The sequence below is a fragment of the Pseudopodoces humilis genome, chromosome 22, assembly GCF_049639895.1.
Source record: "Pseudopodoces humilis isolate 2021_Gansu_Grassland_sample_001 chromosome 22, ASM4963989v1, whole genome shotgun sequence".
In the NCBI taxonomy this organism is placed as follows: Eukaryota; Metazoa; Chordata; class Aves; order Passeriformes; family Paridae; genus Pseudopodoces; species Pseudopodoces humilis.
The window spans coordinates 1,892,633-1,911,201 of NC_142221.1; the positions used below are offsets into that span (position 1 = coordinate 1,892,633).

Genomic DNA, 18,569 nt, shown 5'->3' on the forward strand with positions numbered 1-18,569 from the left:
GAGCCCTTGGAGAGAAGAGACTTCTGCTTCTGGTCCAATCCCAAACACAAAAATAAAATAAATAAGAGATAAGTAACCAAGCCACGCTCAGAAAGGACTCCAGCAGCACGGCAGAAATACCTTGCTCACCTGAGGGACTCCTCCTTAGCCTACATGACATTTTTACCTTTGTAGGCAGCTCAGCCACGGAACACACGCAGTCCTAAGGTTTTACATTAAAACAACACATTCTGGCTCTTGCTCTGCAAGAAGCCACTGGAAATCCTGGAAGACCTTCAAAACTGAGCAGTGTAGTACTTGAAAAGGAGACACAGCTTGACTAAATTGAAAAATCTGAATTTCCTAACATGGACTTAAAAGGTGCTACTGAATCTTTAATGACTGCAAGATAGAGCTGGCTCAATCTGAGCAGGGCTCAAGGTCTTCTTTTGAAGGAGTCAAACTTAAAGAAAAATAAAATAAGAAAAATGTCTGCTACATTCCAAGGTCACAAAGGGTTCCAAGAAACTCTGTATCTCTCCCAACTCCGACTTCCTAAATGACAGTCACTTGTGAATCCGGAGCACCCACTTCAACCGTGCATAATTAGCTGGGGAAGGAAAACACACCAGCCTAAAAGAGCCCTTCTATAACAAGAGGTTGTGAGGGGCAGTGTGCTGCAGAAACAGATGGAAAATGGGGCTATTTATTTATTTCAAGAGCACAGAATTCCTATTCATTAAATGTTACTTTTTAGCTGCTTGGTACCCACAGTTTTCTGACTGATAGCTCGAAGGGATGGATGGAGAGTGGGAATCACAGGTTTTGTTGCTTGCTGGTATCCACAGGGTCATTCCCAGCCCACTTTTCCAAGCTATCACACTAATTTCCCACCACCAGCATTATCTTCAACATGCACAGTCAGTTCCTCTGCATCACTAATTCTGTTTTAGAGGAGAACTCAGGCTACAGTGAAGCACCTAAACAGATGAGCTGTTAGGCAAAGCTGTAAATTTAGATGGTGCAAGACCAAAAATCTAAATTTAAAATTAAATATTTAAAGCTTGGGTGAGGGCAAAAAAAAAATATATAAACTCTTTGAAAGAACAGCCATTATTAAAGATTATAAATCTGCATGCTAATTTATGTGGTTACTATTGACATTTTCTTTCTAATTCAGCTTTTAGCCCTTTTCTTGCATGCAGCTAAATTCTAGTTAAGAGCATTGTGATGTGCAGGAGGTTTAATCCAACAGAAATCCCCTAATATGCAATTTAAGGGTCCCAGGTTCATTAATAGTCCTAGCAGCAGCTTGTTTAACAGTTTATTTCATGGGGCTGAGTCCATCTGAAACACTGGGTACAGGGATGGAGTGGGAATGTCCAGCCTTTGGAATGTCCAGGCTCTTGTGGGGATGGAACTCCTCTCAAGGGCATTCTCCACCCTCAGTGCATTTACTGGACAGGTAAAAACTGCAGAATCCTGGAAAGGTCTGTTTCCCACACATCCCAGCATGATCTGTCCTCTCTGCAGGCATTTTGATAAGAAAATGAAATTAATACCCAAACACTCTGCTTCTCATCAAGCATCGATTCACCTACTGGCAGTTTCAGTAATAAATTAGATCAATGTAATTATTGTGTGTGCACACAGATGTCAAATCACAATCACTATGATCAGATCAGCTGGGTGTTTCCTAGAAAAACAGTATTTATCCATATTTGGGAGGAGAGAAGTTTCATCTGCCCATCCAGAACCCACAAGAGACAAATTTCCCAGTGAGGTTTTCTGTGTTTCATGGACAAAACCCTGAAAATAATTTACTCTGGGAAATGAATACATTCTTTTTCTAATTCTGTGCTCTTCTTCAATAGATCCAACTATTAGAAAGGCAAAAAATTCCCCAAACTTTGCAGCTTTCAATGTCCTGGAACAAGTCAATATTTCGTGGACACAACACCCATCTCTGGTGTTGAAAGGCAGCAGCTGAGCTGACACAGAGACCGTAAAGGAAAGCACCAAGACCCCCAGAGGACAAACCCTGTCCCAGGCCAGACATCCCCACGACAGGCACCCCGACATCCTCCCGCTGCTCCCCCAGCCCTCCCGCTCCCCCAGGAACCTCCCAGCTCTGGGATCCTCCGCTGGCCCTGGCAAGCAGAAGAGACCTGTTGGGTGCTTGACTCCTCCAGCACATCCTGCAGGCAGGGTCAGGGCTGGGGAGCTCTCCGTGCTCCTCCGGGCAGCGGGCTCTGACTGCCACGTGGGTGCAGGTGGCTGAATTCCCGATGCCCGGATGCCTGCATCTCCCCACCTTGTCTTCTGTTTACCTGTCAATTATCCACCCAAAATTCTTTCACCTCCCCTCTGTTGACACCTCAGAAACACATGGTTATGAAATTCATCCTCTGTTATCTGTCAGCGACCCAGATAACAGCAGTGCCGAGCTCCACGCTCCCTTCAGCGTCTCAGGAACTTCTCCTTATCCAGGCAGAGCCGTTTCCCAGAGCCCGAATCCGATGCTATCAGGGCTATGTTTAGATCACACATCAGGGCCTCGTCAGACTCTGTCCCGAGGAGCAACCACCAGGGCCCGAGCCTACTTTGCTGCCTCCAATTTAGCTTGTTAACCATTCCCAAAAATGAGTATATTTTAATTACTGTTTTCTGAGAATTGGGATTATTTTCCTTCTAAATATATTCGTCTGATTATCTCCAGGATGAAATTCATTTGGTTAATTACCATCTTTTTAATTTGTTTAAGACTGTGTTTCTGTTTCCTGTGCTGTAACACCTCCCTGCCAGCTCTGCCTGCATTTATTCAGTGTCTGACAGATTCCCATCTCAGGGAACAAACAGAAGGTTTCCATAAAAATCACGCAGTGCCCTGAGCCTTGCAGGCAGCCTGTGATCCCACCTGAAATCCAGGGGAAGGAAGGAGCAGCATTCAAACGTGGGACCCTCTCAGCCTCCAATTCCACTTCCAGTCCATGCAACTCAATCCCTCCTGGCAGACACCCCTTAATGTAACATCTCATTCATCTGCCAAACCACACCAGTTTTGTACCTGGATTATTCTATTGTCATCTTATTACTACCCCAAAACAGCAATAAACAAATTCCAATTTCATTACAAGATCTTGGTTCCAGTCACTGACGTATTTACTGGAAGAACCCAAACCTAATTTTATTTCCAGTTTTCTAGACTGTCCCAATAATAAAAAATAAAATCTTCCATGGATAATGCAAATTAGACCAATGGAGACATTAGGAGAAATTTCAGATATTCTTAAGCCAATAGAAACACAACCCAAAGGGAAAGGTCATGGCACCTAATTAAATTATATACATGGGTTTGAACAGCAGGAACAGCATCTAAAAGCTTGGGAAAAGATGTTTCCATGGAGAACAGTGACTGTCCCAGCTGGGTGGACATGGACCTTCCTCTCCCCATGACCTCAGGCAGGCTGATTCCCATCTCAGCTTGCAGGGATTTTGCACAGCAGCTCAGAGCCTCTCCCAGGTCTGCCTCGAGTCCCTGGCTGTGCCCAAGCACAGACCCTGGGCCACCCCAACCTCAGCTGCACCCACGTTTCTTTTCCATGCCAACATATTTCCATCTTACTCAGAAAGCTGCTTGTCCTTTAATAGGGCACATTTTCCAACCAGCTTTGTTGTTCTGCAAATTATGGGCTATAAAGAATTAATGGTGGAATATAAATCAATTTAGTTGACTGAGAGAGTGTGTGTTTTATGTGGTAGAGGTTTTCAAAGAAAAGTAATTAGTTGATTTGGCATTTTAATCTTCAGAAAAATAAAGAAGCTATTTTTCTCCTAAGAGGATGTGTTTGAACATACAAACATATGCTGTATTTTCTGAAACTATATTAAGAAATATTATTTATTGGTTAGATGTAGCTGATAACTATTTCTATTGTCTCAGGAAGATTCTTTGTGATAAAGATTTCACTACAGGGACTGCATTTCACTTTCCAAAATGCCTGACCAGAGGCTTTAATAAAAAAGCCAGAGAGGTCCAGTTCACTTCTGTCCCAGTTTTGTCCCTTTCCCAGGGTTGTCCTTTTCTGCAGGTGACCCCTTCTAGCAAAGGGCTGACTTGTCCCAGCAGCTCATCCCTCCATGGCTGTACCAGGGACTGTCCCTCTGGCCATGGATAGGCACAAACAGGTGCCAGGGAAGCACAAATCCTTCTCTGGTGCCTGTGTGTGTGTGTGTGAGGAGCAGGCAGTGCTGCTGTGGCCGGGAGAGCCCGAGGAGCTCAGGCAGAGCTGGGCTGAGGGGGAGCAGCAGCCCCCTCCCAGGGACTATTGCATAAGATGCCTCTCTTCGTTGCAGTTTGTTCTGTCCCTGGCTGCAGCCCGAGTGTCTGAAGCCAAAGGGCTGTTTTGTGCTTTGTGAGATTATAAGCCTGTCCCACTGGTGAGTCTCATTTGCCCTCTCAATGTCTGTGCCATGCAGAAAAAGGATTCCACCTTCCTCCCTTTGCTGAATTTCCCACATTAACACCCTGGGTGTGTTCAGCAGAGCCAAAGCAAAGCCAGCCAGCCACGCATCTGAGTTTGCCTTCCCCCTGCTCCCCCAGAACAACTCATTTAACAGCAGCACAGCAATTAGAAAATCGATATTCCATTCAGACATGACTGTTTTGGCTGCAGCATTGCTTAAGGAACATCTCTGGCAGCCTCATCTTTCCCTGGACAAAGGATAAGGCAGGAAGGACACTCCGGTGTTGGGAGATCTGATTGATTTAAGATGATTTCTCTTAAAGCCCACACGGTATTTGCAGACTGTTTCAGGTACAGGCAGTGTGGAGATGACATTCTCCTAATAAGCAGCTCTGTGCCAGGAGTGTGCGTATAAATACAGCTGCAGAGAAATGCAAGCTTGCTTTCTTGTTTAATATCACACCACCCACCTGAATAAAACACAACCTGACACATGTCATAAGGAATTACTGGAAGAATGCAAGGCCCTTAGGCACCAGAGCCCCATTTGTATTCCAGTCGTATTAACCAAAAATAAAATAAATAAGTAACAATCACATCTTTGCCATGAAAGGATTTTCCAGCCATTCAAGCACTTACTACGATGCTGCTACACATTCCTGTGCTGGAAGTGCAAGGGCAGCAAAGGGGAGGGAAACAGAGACAAAGCAAAGAGCAGAAATCACAATGGAGAAATTAGTGAGATCTGCTGCTTTGGAGTTCATGCTGGAAGGCTCAGCCTGGCTCAGCTCAGCCTGGCTCAGCTCAGCCTGGCTCAGCTCAGCCTGGCCCAGCTCAGCCTGGCCCAGCTCGGCCCAGCTCAGCCTGGCCCAGCTCAGCCTGGCTCAGCTCAGCCTGGCCCAGCTCAGCCTGGCCCAGCCTGGCCCAGCTCAGCCCAACTCAGCCGGGTCAAGCCCAGCCCAGCCCAGCCCAGCCTGCCTGGCCCCGCTGTCTTCCCCGAATCCTATAATTAGTAGCAGTGATTATTCCAGCAGGATTCAGAACCCTGCCCATCTGCAGAGTCCAGGATGGGAGCAGCCTGCTTTGTTTTCATGTTATTTAAAATAAGAACCATAATTGCCAATTGTTGTGGGGGAAAACCACTCCCTTATGGAGACAGGCACGATGGAAAGCACAGTGTAGGCTCCACTTTCCCGAGCCACTAGGGAGAGTGGGAAAGCCAAAATTCCCCAAACTCTGAGCAAACCCACCCACCTTCCCTAGAAAAGTGAAAATCAGATATATGGTTACTAAATTAAGGAGCAGGAACTCCTTCTGCAGGGAACACGAGCGCTGAAAGCCGTCCAACACAGGCTCCCGAGTCCATCCCACATAGCAGTCCCCGGTTTGTTTGCCTGTGTGTGCTGTTGTGTAAGCCATAATTATGCAATCTCACAGTTTAGCACTGAGGACGTTCCCAGCTTGTTCCAGCTCAGCAGCAGCAGCAGCTCATGGCCATAAATGAAAAAGCCAGACTTTTCCCACAAATTTATTGATATGGAATAATGTGACCTCTTGTAGCATGGGAAAGGGCAGAACAAAGATGAGCTCTGGAAAAAGGGGCCACTGCTGGCCAAAATTACCAGCAGTGGACTTCTAGATAATGCAGAATGAAGCCAGCCGTGGCAGGGATGTGTGGAACCTTTCAGCTGGTTCCTGATGAGCTTTCTGTGAATTGGATGCCTGGACACAGCAAAGTGGGAGATCTGTGACCTCAGGAGCAGCACAACAAACACCTACACAGAGACACTGCACTGACAGAAAACATTTCCCACTGCACTTTCTGATGGAAATGGTAGATGGACAAAACAGCCCAACATCAATCATCATCACAAACTGCTGCATTTGATGACTTTTTTTCAATTGGGTCATTAGTCACCCAAATAATTTTTCAACAAAAAATGAAGATTTCTCAGTAGATTTTTCAGGTGAGACAAAATGAGTCTGATATTGAAGATTCACAAACAGTTGTAAATAATGGTCAGGTGCCAGGAACAGCTGTAATCACTGTTTCAAACTATTTCATCTCCAGAGGCATCCAATGGTTTTTGAAGCTCTCTTTATGTTAACTCAATTTTAGAGCTGAACATAGTTAGGAGTCGTCCCTTCCTCCAATGTATTGTACTGACACCCAAGTTGTTCTTTATGTACCAAACACCAGGAGCACAAATCAAATTGAATCCTGTGCTCTTTATGCACTGACATTTATAGAGAGAAAAACGTGTCAGAGGAAGAAAAGTGTCCACAAAACCACTCAGGGCTGAGTGATGCTTTCTCAGCTTATCGTTGACAGGGGCTGTGGTTTCAACACATCACACTGCAGGAAATAAAAGTGCCAAGATGAAGGTGATACAGCACAGCCTGTTCTGGGAGCTCTGACACTGCTCCAGCCTGGCACTGACTGCAGCACCAGGAATGCCATGGGCTCATTTGGAGCAGGTAATGGGCTGTGAGGAATCAGGGGCTGTGGAATTATCACCGAATCCCAGACTGGTTTGGGTTGTGAGGGACCTGAAAGATCATCCAGTGCCACCCCTGCCATGGGCAGGGCACCTTCTGCTATCCCAGGTGGCTCCAAGCCCTGTCCAGCCTGGCCTGGGACACTTACAGGGGTTTAGGGGCACCCTATGCCAGGGTCTCCCCACCCTCACAGGGAAGGATTCCCTCCCAATATCCCATCTGTGCTCTGTCAGCTTGAAGCCATTCCCCCTTGTTCTATCACTACACACCCTTGTAAAAAATCCCTCTCTTAAATGTTTAAGGGAACTTTTTATTTCCAAAACCTTCAGCCTTATGATTGGACTGGTGGAATTATTTAGGTCAAGTCATGCTTTGCATGTTAATTTGAAAAAATAATCAAATCTAACGTGAGTTTCAGAATGCCAATGCCAGGACAGCCAGCCCAGGAAATTATTGATGAGCTTTCAGACAGGACTGAAGCAATTAAGTGTTACTTTTCATTGCTTGAAAGCAGCTTGGTGACCTGAGTCCAGCTGTGAGGCAGAGGGAGGAGATCCCTGAGCTGTCCTTCAGGGCCACATTCACACACAGGATGATTTTTTTTTCCCATTTCTAGAAGTTGTTATTGGAAAATGTCACTATTCATTGCTGAGGTTCCCAGGATGCAGCAACTCTCATTACACCTAAGCCTTCTCAGCACAAAGTAGCCACAGATAACCTGGATGTATTTGCTGCAGCTGCTGTTCCAGAGGCTGCACTCCCGTTCCATGGGGGGATTCCCATCATTATTGGCTCTGTTATTTTTTATCTCGTTCCTCTGTGTAATGCTGACTCCAGATCCCTTCATTTGAACAAAAGGATGTGTTCCTCTGACACGAGCAGGGATGAGGAGTCTCAGGGATGGAAAGGGATGCTGGAGGAAAGGGAGCAGGTCATGATGTGCCTGGGCTGAAGGCATGGGAGCCCTGAAGCCCCTGTCCCCAAGGAAACCCTGGAGCCTCTGTCCCCATGGGAGCCCTGGAGACCTGGAGCCCCTGTCCCCAAGAAAACCCTGGAGCTCCTGTCCCTGTGGGAGCCCTGGAGCCCCTGTCCCTGTGGGAGCCCTGGAGCCCCTGGCCCCACTGCTTGCAGCTGCCCAGAACAGATTTGCCAGTGCTTTCAAGGAAAACAGGTGTAGAAAAGATGTTCCTTCCAAAAACATAACGCTGTACATGAGCAAACACACTGAGTAGGGAATGGCCCAAAGTGATAAAAAATAACAATTCCAGAGGAGTGTCTTTAGCTGGAAAAGACAAGGAGACACGACAGGACATTATCAGCAAATAATGCATGGTAAAATCAGGAATGAATTGCCTGTTTCTATTTACTGTCTTTTCCAAAATGGCCAAAATCACTAAAATGAAAGATAATGGACTTAATAGATTAAAAATGTCAGTTCTATGAATTATGTATCAGACAGTGTCTGTCTGTGGAACTCATTGATACGAGATGTAATTGAGACCAAAACCTTCACACCACTCAAAGAGGATTATTGTTATTTTTTAAGACAGCAAAACTTTTTCTACTCTTCAGAAGAGAGAACAAAATTCCCAAGTCAGGGAATAACAGGGAGCTGGCCCTTGTTCCTTGGCCACCCTTTGGACATGCTGGAGTCCCTGTGTTCCTCCCTCCCTGCTATCAGTGTGTAACTGAGGGTGTGTGGAGGCTCTGCTGCTGTGTGAGAGGCTGGGACTGAGATTAATAAAGTGAGGGAGAGCCTCAACATGAGTGACTTTATCTAATGAGGGTGAGACACCCTGTACAGAGAGAGAGCTTCAGATATAAAGGCATCAAGGCAAACTTCTCTCAAGTGTGTGTCAGAGCAGGTACAAGAGGGCTGCGATAATGAAAAAAAAGACAAATAATTCTTTGCCCTTTCCTTTCAGGCTTCACTCAAGGACTGGAATTGCTCTATGAATACATATCACAGAGCTGCCAACAGACTTGGGAGGCAGCAGCGTTATACAAAGATCGTAAGGCACGCTTAAGAGATGAGAGTTAAAAAAGAATCCAATGCTGCAGTCAGCTGATGACTTTTCCTATCTTATATCTTCTGTTAGAACATGTTTAAACAGAATCAAAATTATTACCCACTCTGTAGGGCTCAAATGCCCGTGCAAATGAAGCTGGGAGTAACTAGTTAGAGGAAGAAGGATTGAGGAGATTAATGTGAGCTACACTCACTTCCCTAGATGGCTCAAAGAGCTTATAACTGAATTGGGATGCTGGAAAGCAATTAAAAGAACTAACTTAAATAAATCTCTAGTGCTGAAGGTTTGCCAGCATATACCTCTAAATTCTCCTCTGATGCAACCAGGCCCCTTCCTCCAGGGATGTTCTAACAACCTCTCAGACATCAGGATAATTATTGCAAAGTGTGACCCAGACTGTGCTTACTGGTATAATAAAAAAAACCCTCGAGGTTTCAAAATTAGACACAGTCTCCCTGGTGGAGCAGAGTTCCCAATTCTTGGTGACTGCTGCAATGACTAAACTTCCAGTGACACTGTCTGTGACTGGGCTGGGGGTGGCATTGGGGCTCTGGGGCTGCTCACCCTGATGGGTTTTCCTTCTCCCAGAGAGTATCCCTGGAAAGGAGCACACTCCAGGAGCAGCAAGGGGAGATGAGAGATAAGGGCTCACAGAATCACAGAATATCCTGAGCTGGAAGGGATCCACGAGGATCATCCAGTCCAATCCCTGGCCCTGCACAGACACACCAACAATCCCACCCTGCGTGTGACAGCATTGTCCAAATACTCAGGGAGCTCTGGCAACCTTGGGGCTGTGACTGTTCCCTGGGGGAGCCTGTTCAGTGCCCCACCACCCTCTGAAGGAAGAACCTTTTCTTGAAATCCAGCCTAAATCCTCCCTGGCAGAGCTTCATGCCACTCCCTCAGGATGGAGAGACACAACATGCAAATGCTGCTACCGTGAGAGTAGGATAAGGCTGGTGAAGTCCCTGCTCCAGTGGGCCAGGCACTGCTGTTCCCTCACACCATTTTCTAGGGAAAACATGTTCCCCTGATATTTCAGCTTCTCAAACTGAGGGGTTCCTTGGGGAAGCTTAAGGACTGCAGTGGATTTGCTGGTTTCTGGTGCACAGGAAACTTCTACTGCTGGGATGTAAATCCTTGTGTGGTGCTAAGATGCAATCTCCAATTTAAGCAAACAGGGAGCAAGGGAAGAAATGAAATACTAATTGCAATCCAAATTGCTCCATCTTCCATCCACCCCCTGCCAACTCTGCTCCCTAATCCATAAGGTCTGAGTGATGATCAGTGAATAATTAATTGAGGGGAGCTGGAGAGGGTTCCTGCAGAGCCTCTGTGGATGCAATATCCCGTTCAGGGACGGCACCGGGAGCATCCAGCGGAGCCTTGGGGTGCCAGCACCCTGCAAGGCACCCCCCACACATGGCCCTGTGTCACTAATTAACTAACTAACTAATTAACTAACACCTCGTGGGACAAACCCTGGGCTCACCCACACGGCCACTGCACAAACAACTCACACTGCCACCCTTCCTGGGAGCACTGGGGAAAGGCAGGAGACGCCACGATCCAGGGAAATCACGGACACTGCCATGTCACAATATAAACTATTCACATCCTGATGGCTCCTGGCCTTGCTTGGTGCCCAGGGGGATTATGCCCAGGCAGAGGATAAACACCAGACCCCAAAATGAGCAACAGCAGCCCTGAGCCTTTCATTCCAATCCTCAGAGCCAGGCATTGGTAAAAACTCTGCTCTCACCAAAAGAATTTAACATGTAAATCCTTCTCTCTCTCTCTCTCTCTGTGGATTCCCATCATCTAAAGTGCTACTATATAGCAACAAACACATCCCTAATGGAACAAATCTCCCCACACAGCCAGGACAGCAAAATATTAATAATTCAAGGTACATAGAGCCGAGTTATGTAAATCATTTGGGATCTGCCGCAGGCCCGCTCTGCACAGGGATTCCTACGGAGAGGAGGCACTGGGGGCTGGGATGAGGATTTGGGAAATCCCCCCTGGACTGGGGGGAGAGGCTACAGCACCAGCTTAATCCCAGAGACATCTGTAAACGTGAGCAAAGGGCACAGCCTGATAGCATAGCTCTGGCTTTCTAATTCCTACTGCATTTCCATTCTTTGGAATGAGGGAATGCCGCCCTCCTACACATTATCAATCACACACAAAGCACGCCACATCCCTTTCTCGTATAATTACTTATGTAACACACGTGGATTAAAGCTAAATTCATATTTCTGGCTTTAATTTGAATCAGTTCAGTATTTTTAAACAAATTACATTTTAATTCCAGCTAAAATGCATTGGTTTAATTCAATTAAAATCAGTTTTTGCTTTTTTTTTCATCACACCAGAGCTGAATTGTGTGGAAGAGAACCTAAGTGAGACATTCTGTAGTTGTACTGAAGATTTGAATTGTAAACACTGCCAGCCAGATAAGCATCATAATATCACTATCATAAGATATCCATAGGTGAACAAAGCACTTGAAATCTCACTAATTACCATTTCAGAAGCTCTATATCCTAAGGTTTTATTAAACAATATGGTAAGGAGGAAACAGTTTTTCCTCAATCTGGTTTTTCCTTCCCTCCCAGCTGACAGATGAACTCGACTGAGTTATTTGGTATTCACAAGTCCTGAACATCATCACAGGCAGTGCTCTGTACAAGTCAGAGCCAGCAGTGAGCTCCAGCTCCAGCTGCTGCCTCCAGCTACAATCAGTGGATTTCAGGGCCCAAGCACTGCCATAAGAGCTGGGATAACAAGGAACACACGTCAAACATCGGCGTCTCCCAGCTCTGAACAAAGGCTTGGAACCCTTCCCCACCTCAGTTCCATGCTCACTTGCAACTCTTTCTTCCTCACACAGATTTTCCAATCGAGGTTTTGCAAGGTTTCAATAAAGAACAGAGCAGAAGTGGGTTTGAAAAGTTACTTAAAAACATTTCTTCCTTCTTTCCTCCCAAGAGATAAAACCATTTATTGTTAAAACTAATTGCCACTAGAAATGACAGAGTAGAGGACAGCAAAGTGGGAACCTACATGCAATGGATCTCTCCTAGGAGATGGGAGATTCCATGGAAGATGGAAATTGGAGGCAAATGCCAATTGGACACCCCTCGCCCAGGCCCACACAGCACGGGGGGCAGAAACTAAGAGTACAGTTCCATCCCATTAAACACAGCTGCACGTGCCAGAAACAGGGAGAGCCCCTGCTCTGCCATCTTCCTGCTTCTCTGCAGCTACTGGAGCTGGTTCAGTGCCCCAGCCAAAGAGAAAAGCACCCCTTAAATAATCATTTCCCATTGAATCCACTTGCTGCCCTTCCCGAGACCGTGTGATGGGAAGGGGAAGGTGTGGGCAGGAGGCAGCGGGGCTGGGGAGAGCAGGACTGCTCCTCTCAGTGGATGAGTGATGGTTTCACCAGGAGCAGTTTTCACTGCATGCCAGAATCACAGAATCCCAAACTGGTTTGGTTTGTAAGGGACCTTAAAGCTCATCTCATTCCACCCCCTTCCACAGACCAGGCTGCTCAGGGCTGTGGGAGGTGTCCCTGCCCACGGCAGGGGCATGTTTAAGCCTGGGACAGAAGTATCTCAGTATCTATTGTAAACAGATGATAATTAGAAAAGCAGAGAAGAGACTACAAGGAACAGAAAGCATCCTCTGGTAGAAAAGCTGCAGTGATGGCATTTTCTTTCTCTTTTTTTTTTTCCTTTGAGGTTATTGACATGAAGAGTAATGCTAATGTAATTGCACTGAAATTCATGCACATGAAAGCCTCACCAGGGCAAAGTTAGAATAAATGGTCTGTTTGGAAACAAAATGTTGATGCAATGGAGTAGCAGTATGTGTCTTCAACCTGAAGAGTATCACAACACCATGGGCCACAATGCAGCAGAAGTGTCACCCTGACTCAGTCTGTGCTCCAGGGACACGAGCAGAGCTCTCTGCTTGTACCCCTGAGGTGTGCACTGCTGCACCACCACATCCCAGCTGCCAGGCAGTGGCCACCGAGTCAATAATGTGTATTCAGGCTGGGAGAACAGCAAAATGAAAGCAAGCATCCTTGTATCCATTAATCAACCTGATCCTCGGCCGTGCAGACAATGCCTCGCGATTGTCGGCGTTTCCCAAACATCCCTCACGCGCTAACCATCTGCAGCTGGAATACAATGCTTTGATTACAAACGTCAAAAAGATAGAGCAGAAAATTAACTTCTCCTTATTTAGTAGGTTTGCAGAAATGTGGCTTCACACTACACTAATTCAGTGCCCTCGGTATGAAAACTCCCCATTACGATGTCTCGTCAAATTAGAGCCGACGATCCAACGATGTCATCTCTCTCCTCACACAACGCTCTATTTTGTAATTAAGCAGGACAGGGAAACAATGGCCTTGCGTATAGAGAAAAGGTCAGGGATGCAAAACATATTTTTGCAAGCTAATTGTAAGATGCATGAAGCCAATTATCCCAGCAGTGCTGCATATGCCGGAGCAGGAAGGATTTTCTAATTTTGCTCCGTGACTCCGCGTCGAGTCAACAGCGCCGGCTGCACCCCGTGGGGCACGGGGCTGTCAGGAACCAGCGAGTGCAGAACTGGGAAAAAGGCTGTGAAAATTCTGCCATGATTCTATGACTCTTTGAAAACCATTCCAGCCTCTTAGCCTGTCCCCTGACATTTATTATGACTTGATGAATTACCAGGAGCTAATACAGTCTTTACTGAAAGCTTTAGGCGTGACCCCCTGATCAGTTAGGGAGTTGCTTTGGATGAGCAGGATAAAGGAAGTGCTTCTGTACCCTTTGAGAATGGGGAATGCATTTACCTCAGGCAGCTTCTGATACAAGTTCACAGGTATCTCCAAAAGTCAAATTAACAGGAGGAACAGTTGGGACCTTGCTGCTGCTTTGGGAAAAGCTGAAAGGCCCCACATTGCTTTCAATCCATCTCTGTCCCTCCTGGAGTTATTAAATTACCATTCTTTCAACGCCTCCCAGAAAATGCCCTCTTTCCATTAACAACATTCTCCTTTTAAAAATGTCAAAACTTCCTGATACCATGAGAAGAAGATGGGGAACATCACAGTTTATGGAGAGAAATGGTAATTTCTTCCTGCATCTCTCCTTCAAAGCAGCTCTCTCTGATTTCACTCTAGCCTCTTAATCCAGCCACTAATTAGAGATCAGTAATTAACTTTCTGGTTCAAGAAATATTTTGCAAAGGAACCCCATTAAAAGGCTGATTTGCTTATTCCAGGACCTTGGTATAAATGCAGGTACTGCATGTGGCCAGTCTGAATTCTGAGCCTGTCCTTGAATCTTGATTTTTATGCTAAAATCTGTTGATGGAGGAGGGAAATGGGGACGGGCACCACCCCCGGCATGAATGACATGGAATGTCACACGAGTGACTGCTGGATGCTCCTGGCTGTGCAAGATGTTTTATTCTGCATTTCAGTCACAGCTGATGGAGCTGGATGGTTCCCCTACACAAACTGCAGGGTTTCCTCAATATCTTCATGGCAATCAAAGGCAGAGCCTGGCTGTCAGTAGAGCGGTGTCAGTGCCACCCTTCCAGGGGTCCCCTCTGGTGTAGGTTTCCCTACTCAGCCAGCTTCCCTGGATAAAACCATTTCAGCAGGAGCCAGAAGAGGAAGCAGCTTTCCAGCACTTGATCACACAGATCTGAAAGCCCTCTGTGGTTCTGGGGTCTGCCAGTGTCCTACTTCTGCAGGATGAGTCATTCCTCTTTCCAATTCCAGAGGAAATTGAGCAACTTCTTCATTCTTCACCATGCAGCACTCACCAGGTTCTCATCAAACTTAACCAATTTCATCATGCCTAAAAATATTTGGCATGTCAGGTTTGTTGGGAATAAACAAATTAGATCTCCAAGAACTCCCAAACTAAGTTTGCTGCAGGAGCACAGATGTTCATCAGTTCCTGGTGCACCAAAATAAGCTTTGTGCACATGGAAAGCTCCTACAACAGACAGCATGGGCACTACAGTAGGAAATAAATGTGCTCCAGTACATGATTTGTACAATTCCTCTTCCCTCTGGGGATTAGAAGCAAAAATTTTGGATGAGCTAAAGACAAAAAGGAGTTGAAAGAGGAAGTCTCAGTAGTGCAAGTTGCTGCTGTTATTAATGCAGGGCTGTACCCTTTCCAAGGCTGAGGCTCATTTAACAATCAACCATATGCTCAGGCTTTTGTAGTGCCAATAAAAGCTTAAATAGAATGTTATCTCCTGGAATTATAAAAAACGAAACAAAAAACTTTGCAAAACAATCACAAATGTTGGTAATCCCGTAGCATTAAATGGATTCTAGGTAAGCTGAGGAAAGGTGTCTCCAGCAATGATCAGTTCAGAGATTCCATCAGAACACAGAGTTACCCAGAGCACCCATTTTTCACCAAATCAAGACAATCTGAAAGCACAGTGATACTGTGGCCCTGCCCTCTCAGTGCTGGTGTAAAATCACTACAAGTAAAGCATCAGCAATACACCCCCACCAATAATTAACAACTGCAGCAGAACAACCTTCTCTCCCTTCTCTGCCTCTCCTCCCTGTGCTCCATGTCCAACCCAGAAATTTTCTCCATCACAGATTTTGTAGGAGAAATGTGGGTCCAATTAAGAAAAATCCATCTGCCAAATGCTTGATTTGTGGCTGATTCCAGAGGCCACTACAAAGCCAAGCATTCAGCACTCCATGATAAAAACTTAGTGAGCTGCTGTAATAAATCAGGAGGCAGGAGACATTGTTAGCAAAAAGCCACTTTTTGGAACCCTTTTTAGCTCTAACAAGCAGTATGACCAGCCACCAAATTGAAAGGAACACTCATTCCACAATCTTCCTTTAGATCTCATATTTACATACTCTGATTGTACCATATTAATGCACCTCTCATACAGAAGGTGAGTTACACTTGCTCTGATTTTGCTTCTTTTACTACCAATAATCATATTACTGTTACTGTAACAGGAAAAAACCCAGCGTGTGCAAGAGTGGCAAAATTTGGCCAAATCCATCCACGTGAACCCCACAGTAATTTAGTGAAATGTATTTGTTTACATTCTCTGCCCCCCACACAAGCCACATCCGTGTCATTATCTGTCTGAACATGCATGTGCACAGTTCATGTATTTCATAAATTCATCTGCAGGATAAACAGGACATGGAAGGCAAACAAGGAAGGGAAAAATAAAGGAATTAAAAGGCAGGAACAGTCCCAATTTAGATACAAAGAAGCCAAGTAACAGAAGTATTTAGCATCTACTGTAGCTCAGTATTTCAACCTGGAGTGTTTTGACTGCATTTACTGCACTATTCATTTTTGCAATGGCATTCCCACAAAAATTGGCCCACGCTCCAGAGCACTGTTACAATGGTGACTTCCACGAGCAGAGGAGTGGCTCCTGAACAATCAGCTTCGATACAAGATGGAGTCAAGAATCAAATATTTTAGAGGCGAATATTCCAATACCAAATGCTTCTCTGAAACAGTTCTTGGATTACAAGCAAGACAAGCACAGCAGCAAATGCATGAGAATGATCTGAAAGACCTGAGCTCTTTCATACACATTGTGCACATACAATGGGATGGGAATGTTCAGAAAGATAAAATTATCTTCTGTAACCAAAGCCTCGCTGCATGACTGAGAGACCCAGCTGCTGCTTTGCTTTCACCTCTCTGAGAGCAACAGTCCCTAAGGCCAAGCTCTCCTGCAGAGGACCCCTGCTCACCTGACAGATCTGACACTGCGATGGCAGCGAGGGACTAAGAGCCTGCTGTCAAAAGCCTCTGAGTCTCAGTGTCCTGCAGCTCAGGGATGTCTGTGTATCACAGAAGAAGTGCATTGTTGAGAGATGCCTGCCTAACAGAAGGTCTATCTCTAGGTATCATGAAGGTATCATGAAGGTAGCATTCATTTTCAGTTTCTCGTACTCATATAAGCAAATCCTTGGTTATTTGAGGCTGCCAAGTGCCAACTCTCCTCTAAGACACCCTTTAAGCTCTATGCTGCAAATGTGACTCGGATTCCCTGAGTCTCTTTAAGGAGAAGTTGCAGTACATCTGGGTCTCAGGAAGCCCAGCCAGCTCCCAGGGCTGCTGTGCTGGGAGGGCAGGGAAATTACAAGGCTTAATTTGGGAAAATGACTCTGGCTACAGGGCTGGCCAGAACAGTTAATTCCCAAGTGCTATCCTGCCAAGTCACAGAATGAAACAAAACTCATCCAGGTAGAAGGGAAACCTTGCCTAATCTGCCTGTTCTTTGAGCAAAGCAGCAGCACCGTAGGCACATTCCCGGCCACCCGGCTCCGCTCGCTTCCCTCTGGAACACAGTGCCCTACTTCGAGCGTTTGGGAAAACTGCAGCACAGGAATCAAATCAACTCTGCCTGCCCAGAGAGTAATACCTGAAATCTTACTCGGCACTAACCAGCACAATCACTTCACTTCACAATCCAGAACGGAAAAGCTTAGGAGGCTGCAATAGGTCAGGTAAAATCCAGATTGACAATTGTTGTTTGTGAGCTTCAAAAGCTCCAATGAATAAGTACAGCTAAAACAAAGTAAGTTGTCATTGCTTTTCAAAGTGAAGTATTTACTCAATGGGTTCTCAAGTACCATCCTGGTGTATTAAACTGCTCTGAACTGGTTACATCACGGTATGTCCAGCCTGGCGGAATTTTCAGACACAGACTTTGCTTGGCACTTCAATATTTCTGTCACTCCCCAAAATGATTTATGTAAGGTTGAAAGATCTTCCTTTTGGAAGAAACCACTGGGTTGTGGTTGGTAAATGAACCTGTCTTCCCCAAGCATGACCTTGATCTGCATGTGAATTTACACATGAATTTACCTCGAGCGGTGCCTGTCTGAAGCTCACACTAACACAAATCTACACAGACATAAATACACACAAATCCACTAAAGAGCTGCTCTACTTTCTAACCAGCTGAAGAATCTCAAAGATCTCATTTCTCTTCTATTTTACTCTCAGTTTGCTCCAGTACTGGCCATCCCACGTGAAATGCTTTATCAGATCCATCTGCACATTCCCTGCAACACATCCCTCCTGGACTGAGCTCCTGTCATGGCTCAGGCAGAAGCAGCAGCTCCGGCCACACGCCGAGGCTCCATCTCCGTGTAATGACGGCAGACAACTGCGGGATGGAGCCGGATGTGTGAGAGGGGGAGAGAGGGATTTGGGGAGATTATGGTTGTTATTGTTCCACGGTATTGTTCCTACCGTGTGGAACCCAGTAGTGATCGGTGCAGTCCAGTGCGGGAGCATCCCTCCCTCCCTCCCTCACCTGCATCAGTCGGCTCTGGCTGCTGCATCTCTGTGCTATTTATATGCTGGTGCATCAATTTAGGATTTATTGGGGAAGAGGAAGCAGAGCAGTCAGGCTTCTCTGCACCTGGAATTTAACCTGAAAAGGGAGGGCTTGCACCGTACCCTCAGCAACAAATTAAAACTACCCCTCTTGCAATTAACCGAGTCTACTTCTATCAGAGATGCAGTCCTTGCTCTGAATAAGACAAGCA

General features: G+C 45.9%; 1 protein-coding gene across 6 annotated transcripts in view; it reads right to left on the minus strand.

The window, feature by feature from the left end:
- The window catches only part of DAB2IP (DAB2 interacting protein), a 160,258-nt gene that overhangs the window by 76,932 nt on the left and 64,757 nt on the right, over window positions 1–18,569 (minus strand). The window lies entirely within an intron of this gene.